This window comes from Mastomys coucha, unplaced genomic scaffold, assembly GCF_008632895.1.
Source record: "Mastomys coucha isolate ucsf_1 unplaced genomic scaffold, UCSF_Mcou_1 pScaffold12, whole genome shotgun sequence".
Lineage (NCBI taxonomy): Eukaryota > Metazoa > Chordata > Mammalia > Rodentia > Muridae > Mastomys > Mastomys coucha.
The window spans coordinates 73,018,618-73,028,969 of record NW_022196894.1 but is presented as its reverse complement, the minus strand read 5'-3'; the positions used below and the strand labels follow the sequence as shown (position 1 = coordinate 73,028,969).

The 10,352-nt window shown below is 38.6% G+C and overlaps 1 protein-coding gene across 1 annotated transcript in view; it reads right to left on the bottom strand.

The window, feature by feature from the left end:
* Rbm11 (RNA binding motif protein 11) overlaps window positions 1-10,352 on the bottom strand; it is a 272,518-nt gene that overhangs the window by 45,116 nt on the left and 217,050 nt on the right. Inside the window, exons 7-8 of the transcript XR_004116803.1 lie at window positions 9,471-9,735; window positions 3,627-3,727 (exon numbers count right to left, since the gene is read on the bottom strand). The gene's annotated coding sequence lies outside the window, so the exon portion shown is untranslated. The remainder of the gene's footprint in view (window positions 1-3,626; window positions 3,728-9,470; window positions 9,736-10,352) is intronic.

Sequence of the window (10,352 nt, the reverse complement as noted above, 5' to 3'; positions counted from 1 at the left end):
ACACACACACACACACACACACACGCAGACATCCATGCAGAGGCATTTGGAGTAGGGAAAAAAAGCCTAATATATTACATTGGAAACATTTCTTCCTCCTTATTTTCATGTGCAAATATTTTGGAAACTCACAGACAAAATCTTATTCAAGGTCACAGAAGATAATCTTGAACAGCTTCCAGTTCTGGATAACAGAACTAGAGAATTAAAGTAGTTTTTCCCTTAGTTTCAAAAGCAGCTACTTGTACAATAAAGGTTGCTTAATTAAAATGTATCCAACTGAAACACCATTTATCTGAAACAAATGTTTGTGCTTCTGATATCAACCAACTCTACACATGAGTAGCTAACAATAAACAATGGAATGAAGCCCAGTGAATATCAATTAAAACAAATTGCTCCTTTAATAAAGTTTGCTCCGAAAATACACATTTCCACATGGGCACATACACTCATGCTTTGCGTACATATGTCTGCATACAAAATTTCTCTAGTAAACTGTGAGTAGTGGATTCACATGGTATGCATCTGAGTATTATCCTCCATTTATTACTAAAGCGCTATAGTAAGCCATTGATGAAACACGCAAATAACAGGGAAGTTACATAATGAGAGATACTCAGAATGGTCACATTCAGGGTATAGTGCAAAAGAAAATGTGGTGTATCTTGGTTCATAATTGTTAAGCATTTTATGATAGAATAGCAGAGATGTAGGCGCCAAATGTCAGTCTTTGTAAGAGCTCAGTCCTGACTCAATAAAACAAGTTACAAGACCTAAAATGTATTTGTGGTTTCAAACATTCTTTAGCAAGAATACCAATTTGAGATTTTTTCAAGATGCATTCTGTACGTGGGGGTAACAGAAATAGCATGCCAACAGGTTAGGCTTATATATTCCTTAGGCAGGCTTATACTAACTGTAAAGGCAGTCTTTGGTACCCATTAAAATTGTTATGATCAAAGTTTTTCATGCTTGCTTGGTTTTGCTTTTCCTGTTCTAGAAACCCTCAGTCATGTAAGTTATGAGGCAGAGAAAGTGATCTGTGCTCACTAAAGTGTGTTTATTAGGCTCCCGGGCATACCTCAGCACTCTTCTATCCATTTGAGTCTGGCCAAAGACAGTGACTGGACCATAAAACCTCTGGTGAGATTCCTCTCCTCAGCTTCTACAGTTCTTACTCCTTCAGGCTCTCCTTTGGCCATTTCACCTAGACAAGGACTTTGGAGCCTGTTAAGGAAAGAACTCAAAGCCCTGGGTCATTTTCTGAGGAGAGTCCTTCATGCATGACATGGATCCAGGTCACAGCACCTTATAAAATTAAACTAATTTCTTAAGCTTCGTATGTTATACCAGTTCTCCATGTTAGCGAGTGCGAGAGCATGAGACAGGGACCGTGGGAGTGTCAAGCTTGTTGAATAATACCAGCACATATAGGTATTATATATATATATATATATATATATATATATATATACTATATATATATATACATATATATATATATACTATAACCCTGAGTTACCTTTAAGAAAATGCTAAACTTGCCTTTTCAGTGGTTGATTAAACAATGTTCTATCCAATAGTCAAGATTTATGTTCTCACATTGAAAGTATTCATAATCATTTTTAAATGCAGACACTTACTTTGTATGAAATTTTCAAGGGTTCTGAAACAGCATGAAAATTTCAAAGTCAGTTATCAAGGTTAAAATGACCAAAAGCAAAAAATAATACATTGTCAAAGATCCCTTCCAATCTCACATATCATCCCCCTCAAGAAATTCAAATTACCTAAGGACATATTTGATTAAAAAAACTTTGGGGTCTGGCTGACTTTTAAGTATCTTGGGACACTGATCTTAGGAAATCCAGAGCCTGGTATTATCAAGAAGGACAAGGGGAGGCGGCAGAGTGCACAGGATAATGGCAAGTGTTCTTTTCCCTTTGGCTTCAGAATGTCAGCGTTTATGGGAAAAAGTCGATCAAGTACTTACTGGATCTGCTTAATCAAGCATAATTGTCACCATGTGACTGGCAGTTATTGGAAGCTCCTATGTGACACAGAACCAGAGCCAGTATGCAAAGAGCTACCTAAATTATACAGAGCAAAAGAGCTTTTCCTTAGCATGCAAGTGGGCATTACATAAGGAAAGAGCAAAGATGGTAAGAAGGGGGACGGAAAGGGGTTGGAAGAAGCTTAGTCCTGTCACTCTCGCCAAGTGCTTAAGCACCTAAGGGCCATTTTTTTTTTCAGATGTAAAAGTCAGGTTAATAATGTCTATATTGTAATGCTCTTAGTGAGCTTGAACAAGAAAGGCTCCTAAGGAGAACTGTCCCCTGCCAAGTGCATTATCTACCTGGTGTCACCATTACTAAAAACAATAGCTATAGAAATTAAAAATAAAGAGGTGCTTCCATTAGATGCTTTTAAGTTTATACCCCAAAGAATCCCACTTAACATCTTTCTTTCCTCTCTAAAATGTAGGCATTCTACCACCCTGAGTTTTTCCAAGGAATATTCACAGTGATAGGCACTGCCCATAATCCATTTCTCTGCATAGCAGACATATATTCATTTATTACAATGTTACAATAGTCTACTTCTAAGTTGTAAGAAATAATAACTCATTAAACATTTATGAAATACTGAGCCATCACTTTTATACCAAGGAAATTTAATGAGAGAAATTACTTCCACATTTTGAATGTTAAATGTTAATATAGGCACCTAGATTTATGTCGATTTCCTAGGGTGTTCTTAGGCTCTGTATCTTTATTTACTATGCTTTAAGAGGGTTAGAGTAGTTTTCTTCTGAGCAAAGATTCCAAATTCTTCACACATCATTGAAGACATACATTTAAGAATAATTTATAGTACAAGTCTGACATATAATTCAGACAACATGAACATTAGTATTAATAAAATTTTACCTTTCCCCAGTAAGCTCAAAGATGTCTTAAACTTAAAGGCACATTGCCATTTCTATAAGTAATTTATTTAATAAATCTGTTATTTTAGGTAAGTTAGGGTATTTATCAGTATTGGAACATCCTATTCCTACATAAGATCTGAGATTAAACTCTCTGGAAATGCCTAAAGAACAAAATGTATTTAAAAAAATTATTTATGGGCTGGCAGAAGGTTCTGTGGAAAGGTGCTATTATTGCCAAACCTACCAAGCTTACCTATATCTTTTGGGGTTCACATGGTAGAAAGAAAGAAACGATCCTGATATTGTTTTCTCACCTCCATATGCATGTAGTAGTAGGCACACACACACATGAGAGAGAGAGAGAGAGAGAGAGAGAGAGAGAGAGAAGAGATGGAGAGGAGAGAGAGGAGAGAGGAGAGAGAGGAGAGAGGGGAGAAAGAGAGAGGAGAGAGAGGGGGAGAGAGAGAATGTATTTCTTATTTATTATAGTGTTGAGGTGTATATGTCAGGCAAGCATTTGGAAGTCAGAGCAATACTTTGTGGACTCCTCTCTTTTTCTTCTACCTATATGTGCGTGCTCTGAGGTTGTAACTCATGGCACCAGACTGGCCCAGTACATGCCTTTATCCGCAAAGCCAGCATAGCAGTCCAACAAAGTGTATCAGCTGATGTACTGGAAACAAATACATACCTGTAGATATTCTTGTGAGCTTTGAGGGTGCAAGCTGTCAGGTGACAGCAGGTGTCAGCCGTCCTGCCCATAAGACTCCAGCAAATATTTACTGACACTTTCTAGGTAGAGAAAACCCCATTAGACACTTGGCCTAATGAAATATAAGGTACATGGTCTTTGCTATCAAAAGGTTCCCAACCTAGTGGCAGCTGTGATTACAATAACAATGACTTTAATCCCAGCACCATCAGGAACGAAGATGTATCATATAACCAAACTGATAAATGAAGGAAAGTGTGTGGAATTCAGAAGGGACAGACAGCACTGTTGGTTGCCATAGTCAGATATTTACCCTCTAAGCCACAACACAACTTGCTTACATTCTCATTTTTGAATCATATAATTTTAAAAGAAAAGCACCATGCAAACACTTGGTGTAAAAATATAGTAAGTTGTGAGATCATATACATAGCTATATAAAATATAATTTATGAAAATTGCCAATTTAAAATAAATTAACAATAATTACTCCCGAGTAAGTTTCAGGTTACCACAGAAGGCACAATACTTTATTCATCCCATTTTGATTGAGTCTATTAAATAGTGCTTACATCTTTTATCTATGTCAGCATTTTTTATAAGCTTATTCTATATTTTTAAAAATGATATACAATTTACTCAGTGATCAGTGACCAACTTTTCAGTATTAGGAACTGGGGGACATTTAGAGATTAGATTAACAAAATAAAGTTTGCAGAGCTGCATTGTCTTGCTAGCTAATTGAGAAGTCAGCATTCAATAGACAACACAATAATGAATATTATAAAGATTAAGTGAGCATTTAGACACAAGAATCTCTACAGTTATAATAGTACTCAAACCAAAAAGAGCCATATGATATCAATCCTAACCTTTGCCTATAAACATTAGAAAGACATACATGTTTCATCTTTTCACTTCCAATTTCCAATTTTTCCATTATTTCTAATAATACCAGGGGTAGAGTCCTGGCAGTAAATGAAAGTTTCTAAACATTGATAGCATGTCTTAAATAACGTTGCTATTATATCATATACAAAGTACAGTTTGCCTGGTATTGGTTAATCCACCAGCAAGAGAGTTGTGCGACTGGAGTGACAGATGTCTGAAACAGTGAATTAGTCTAACTCAGTGTCACTACTTCTCAGGTGAGGATTGAGCCAAGAGGGATGATGTAGTCTGTGGATGAACATGTCTATTCACAAACTAGAAGGATTCAGCTTTGGGTGGAGATATAGCATCAAGCTCAAACTTCAGTCTATGCTTTCTAGCCATATACAGCACAGAATGGAGTACAAGGTTAGATATATAGCGAAGTGCTCTGCAGTGAGATGAGAACTTTGGTTTCTTTTAGAATCCAGTTATGTGACTTGTGTTTTTGTTTTAATCCCTGGTGTGGGATATGGGGCTGCTTCATATTGTCCATACCTGCTAACCACAATGTCTCGTGCTCTGGCAGGGGGATGAGTTTTGTCAGTTGTAGACAGTTTATATTTGGAATTCTGGGTATGCTTGAGAGGGTATAAATGCGAGAGCCCCGAGAAGGCCTGTGGCCGCAGCTGCTGCTGCTGCTGCTGCTGCTGCCTTTGCTGCATTACCGCGTGGCTGTTTGGAGATATCCTGATGATGGATATTGGACTTGCCCTAAGGAACCTGCTGCCTCTAATCAGAAGGAAGCAGTTTAAAGAAGTCTACACCTCCTTCCTCCTCCAACCTTTCTCTTCTACCTAGTGTTAGGTGGTTGGAAGGGACTAGGGTAGAGTAAGGATTGGAAGGGTGGTAGGTTTAAGAACCCAATAAAGAAGCTCAAAAAGGACAACAACACTGCTCATGCTTGAAATTAGGACTCATCAAAATATAATAATAATTTCTCTCATCCTTAAATTCTTCTTAAATCAGTGTTTCAAAAAGAAAAAATATTCCCAAAGTGATCCAATCAACTACTCACAATCGTGCAATAGAAGAGATGATAGGAAAACTTATTTAGTAATGTGCTTGCCACAAAAGCAAGGCCTGAATCCTACCTCCAGAACCCAAGTTTGAAAGACCGGGTATGGTGGCACATACATGGGATTTCAGTGCTTCAGAGGCGGAGAGTCAGGCTAAAGATTCATAGCAAGGGCTCCATGGCCAATCAGCCAACCTTGCTAACTACACTAATGTCCCACTGAGCTACTGTGTCTAAAAATTAAAGGGGGTGGTGCCTGAAGAATGATATCTCTGAAACACACACACACACACACACACCAGTCTAAATAATAATTATGTTTAGTGATTGAATAAAAAATAACAGTATATGCTTGACTTTTAGAATCACTGGGTGTGTGACCCATCCTACAATAAGAAAATGTACTCTCAAAAATCTTTTCAGAGCTTTCTATGAAATATGGGATTTATGCCAATAAACTTAAAAGTGAAGCTTCCTGGAAGGTGTCTTGAGGACCCTTTGTCAGGGCCTTGTGATACAATATTTTTTTTTTAATGGGGGAAAGTGAAATTGAGTCAAAATTATCAGCAAAAGGTTATTTTCATTCTTTTGCAAACTAAGACAAATTAGTTAAAAGGGAGTTACCAAGAAAATTCATTTCACCACAGTACGTTTTGATTAGGCTCATGGAGCCTCAAATTTAAGATGCCCACTTTCCCCGGGACTCATCATTACCTAATGATAATTACAAAGGCTTGGTAATAGAGTGCCTTAAATCAAACCTGCATGGTAGATCTGCTATCACTGCAAGAACCAATCTCCCCGCGAAGCTGGCAGGGACGGATGTGCTTGCCTTTCAATTGGCAGAGCAGGTTCCTTGGCTGGCATAGCAACCAGGGCTGTCTTAAATCTTCCTGAGCTACGCCCTGTTAGAGTAATTTGGTTAATTGAAAACGTCTGTCTGTGAAGAAATCTTTCATGGTGTCAGTATCATTTGCAGGTTGCTAGGGGAGATCTCCAGGGCAGTAGCACTGCCTGGCTGCCTGCAAATCCCCAACTGATCAATAGCAGCAGCCAAAGTCATAGTAGACACATAAACGAGGGACCATCCAATGGCAGGCCAGCTACTCTCTCTTGCCAAGTAGTATACATGAGCAAAACAGCTTTGGGAGAATGGAATACCTTCCATATATCAGCCAATGTAGATAGGGGATTCAAGCATGCCTTGAACACTTCATGCAAGAAAGTAGAGTAGAATAAGAATAGCTCCCAAAGAAAACAGACTAACCATCTCTAAGTTAAAAAATAAATCCCTGTTAAAGGCCATGTGATAAGAACAGGCACGAGAAGGAAAGAGAACATACTAGGTGTACTTTTGCAATCAAAATGGGGTAGCAATTGAAACACTATGCTAAAAGTTATATGGGAGGTAGACGTTAGTAGAAGTACAAGGAATGAGATGCTCATTCTCAGCATTACTTCCTAGTCATTTCACTTCATCTGACAGCTGAGTATGGGGTCACAAAGACCAGAGGCAAAGACCAGAGGACAGTTAGTCCAAGGTTAGTTCAGGCTACATAGTAGGCACATACTCAATAAATTGTTGTATGATGCATTTTTAGGTAAAATTGAATTAGAGACACGCATTGATCTATTTATTCAATTCAAGGGCTGAGAATCTGTGACAAGACAGTTGTAGGTCTGAATCCAACTGGCCGCATCATGGATGCAAGGCCACATCATGGATGCAACTGCTAACTGGCAAGATACATGCTCAATTAATTTCAACAGCAATGACAACTCTCTATTTTATTTTTCCTGAACATTTCAACCATTAGCCTGTGAGTGGAAAATGAGCCAGTGTTTGAAATTCCTGTATGAAATTACGTAAGGGGTTAAGTCCCACACTGTCTACTCTACCCAAACACATTAAAGAATTTAAAACACTAAAACAAAACAGCGGCCACCAAAAGGACAGTGTGCTGCCCTTGTGAGAAAAAGAACTCTACCTCTCGGAAGGTGAATCTTCCTGGTTTTTGTTCTTCGCGTCTGGGCTAGCTCACAATGGACTACCTCTGCCTGCTCTTTGCCCGCTTCCCTGACTCCTTTAGCTGAGCATCCAGTCCTGGTTTCCTCAAACTCTGCTTTGCCATCCACCTGTATCCTATGCGATTCTGCTTCATTACTTCTCCCCTGCGCATGCTATGGATTAAGCTTTATTCTTCTGGCTTTTGAAGCTTACTGTTGCAGTCTCCCCATTCACCCTGCACTAGAAGTTGTAAGCCTTCAGAGAGATTGGAAGAATGACAATCAGTTCCGAAAACAAGGTTTCATTCTTTAACATATGGCACTATGCCAAGTGTGCCTCTTCTCAAAGTCTGTTTCAAAAGGATTTAATCCTTAGTGAGTATTCTCTTGTATGTCATGGTAATAAGCTCAATCGATTTGAAAGGCCTCTCCAGTTAGGCAGAGATGTCTTCTCAAGTGTAGTTGTGTGTTGTTTGCTTGAAAATTTTTTTATACATATTTTCTTAATTCATCTCTCATACAATACATGCAACCATAGTTCACCATTCCCTATCTCTTCCCACCACCATCCCTCTCCCACGGATCCACCCTGACACTGCCTCTCATTAAAAAAGAGCAGGCCTTTCAGGGGTATCAGCTAAACACTGCATAACAAGCTACAGTAAGACCAGGCATATACCACCACATCAAGGCTAGATGTTGAAACAAAGTAGGAGGAAAAGGGTCCCAGAAGCAGAAGAGTTAAGGACAGACCTACCCCCACTATTAGGTTCACTGAAATATTCAATGCCTTTTCTTATCAAAACTATCATATACCGAGTGGTTTAATCCAAGAAATTTATAAATATGCATCAGCTCACAAAGGATATGACGAGTAATGTTGAACTAAAAATTATCAGATGTCTGTGAGTTTGAGCTAAATGAGAATGGAGTGCTTACATGCTGTAAAAAAATATATGTGATAAATAGACATTAATAAGTTATGCTAAATTTGCAAACAACATAAAGGGCAGAATGAGGAGTCTTTGCTGCAGAACCTGGACAGCAACTCAAGTCACCGTCCGACAGTCTTGAATTACAACTGTTATTCATACGGTGGAAGTGAGGCTGAGACAGCTCACGAAAATTGTTGAAAGCCATCGAGCCAGTAGCTGAGAGAGAGAGAAGGCTGAGTTTCCACTCTGTGCTTCAGACATTAAAGAGACTATCCTCTCCTTGTTGTATCTTCTCAGCACATCTATCAAAACCCAAGGGTTTTGTCCTGTCTCCTTTTTGAAATGTCCCTTTTGTTCCGGTCCCATGTTGTTTTGATCACAATAACACTATAAAAACTTTGGAAATAAGGTAATGTGATGTCTCCAGCATTGTGCTTCTGATCACCTTGAAGCATACCTTACCTGCTCACTTCTATACCACTTAATTATATCTTCTATTTATGTAAAATTATTCAATTGGGATTTTTGATAGAAATTTCATTGGATATGTAAGTTGTTCCAGGATGTATGTTTAATAATTGTAAATCATGGGAAATTTTCCATATATTTGGCTCTTCAAGGTATTTCCCTAATGTTTTATGATGTCCACTGTATAGATGTTTAATCTCTTTCTTTAAAAAAATTTAGATATTGTCTGAAGTGGAAACTTAAGGGTTCTTTGGAGAGTCAGTTGTGTTGGATGGTGTTTTGCTGGGGCAGACACATGAAGGAACACTTCCTTGAAGTGGACACAGGTGTGAAAGGCTAAGGCAGACTTGTAAAGGAACAGTTCACTGAAGCAGACACAGGAGAGTGAATGTTCTGCTAAAGCAAGCATGTGAAAGGAAATGCAATGAAAAACTCTTTGCTAAGAACACACATGCATCAGTCTACCTTAAATCGTGGAGTTGAGCTGCATTTGTTGGAAAAGCTTCTGGTGATGTACTGCAGTTTGGTGCCACTTCCAAGGACCCAGGCTGATGGAATGCAAGTGCAGAAGCAAGGCACTTGGAGGACATGTGATGTTTGGAGGGTCTAAATAGAACTCCATGGCAGAGACAGAGCTTGGCTTGCTGGTACTGCTAGCTGTACAATGCTTGTGGATCTCGAATCTTTGCTGATCTTCACTTCTTTTCCACTACCTGTAGTGGGTGGTGCCCTACAAGAAAGGTTAAAGCATTTAAGAATCATCATTAAAAGTAGGATTTGAAAAAATTAAAATTACAATTGTCAGTATATGTTTGTGTGTGTGTGTGTGTGTGTGTGTGTGTGTGTGTGTTTGTGTATAGGTCAGAAATTGCTCTTAACTGCTGAGCTATCTCTTCAGCCATCCTTAATTTCTTAAAATACAGAAGACTACTCTGTGGAATTATCTTTTTCTTTTCACCTTTATTTGGGTTCTGAGCATCAAAGACTCCATAATTACACAGCAAATTCCTTGATCAACTGAGGCATCTCACTAGCCCTTCATTTCCTTATAATTTTTTTCTTTTATAAAATTAATTTTGTAAAATTTTATGCATATGGGTATTTTGTGGGCATGCATGTCAATGCCTCAAAAGTGTATCTGGTGCTGCAGAGTTAGATACTCTCAAAGTAAAGTTACAAATGGTTGTGAGCAGATACACGGGCGATGGAATCTAATAAATGTCCTCTGGAAGAGCTCTTAACTGCTGAGCTCCTTAATTAATTTTTTAAAATACAGCTTCTCTGTGGGGAGCCGTGAATCTTGAGAGGCATTCGCCATGGCAAGATGGTGCCTACTTCCGCTGTTAA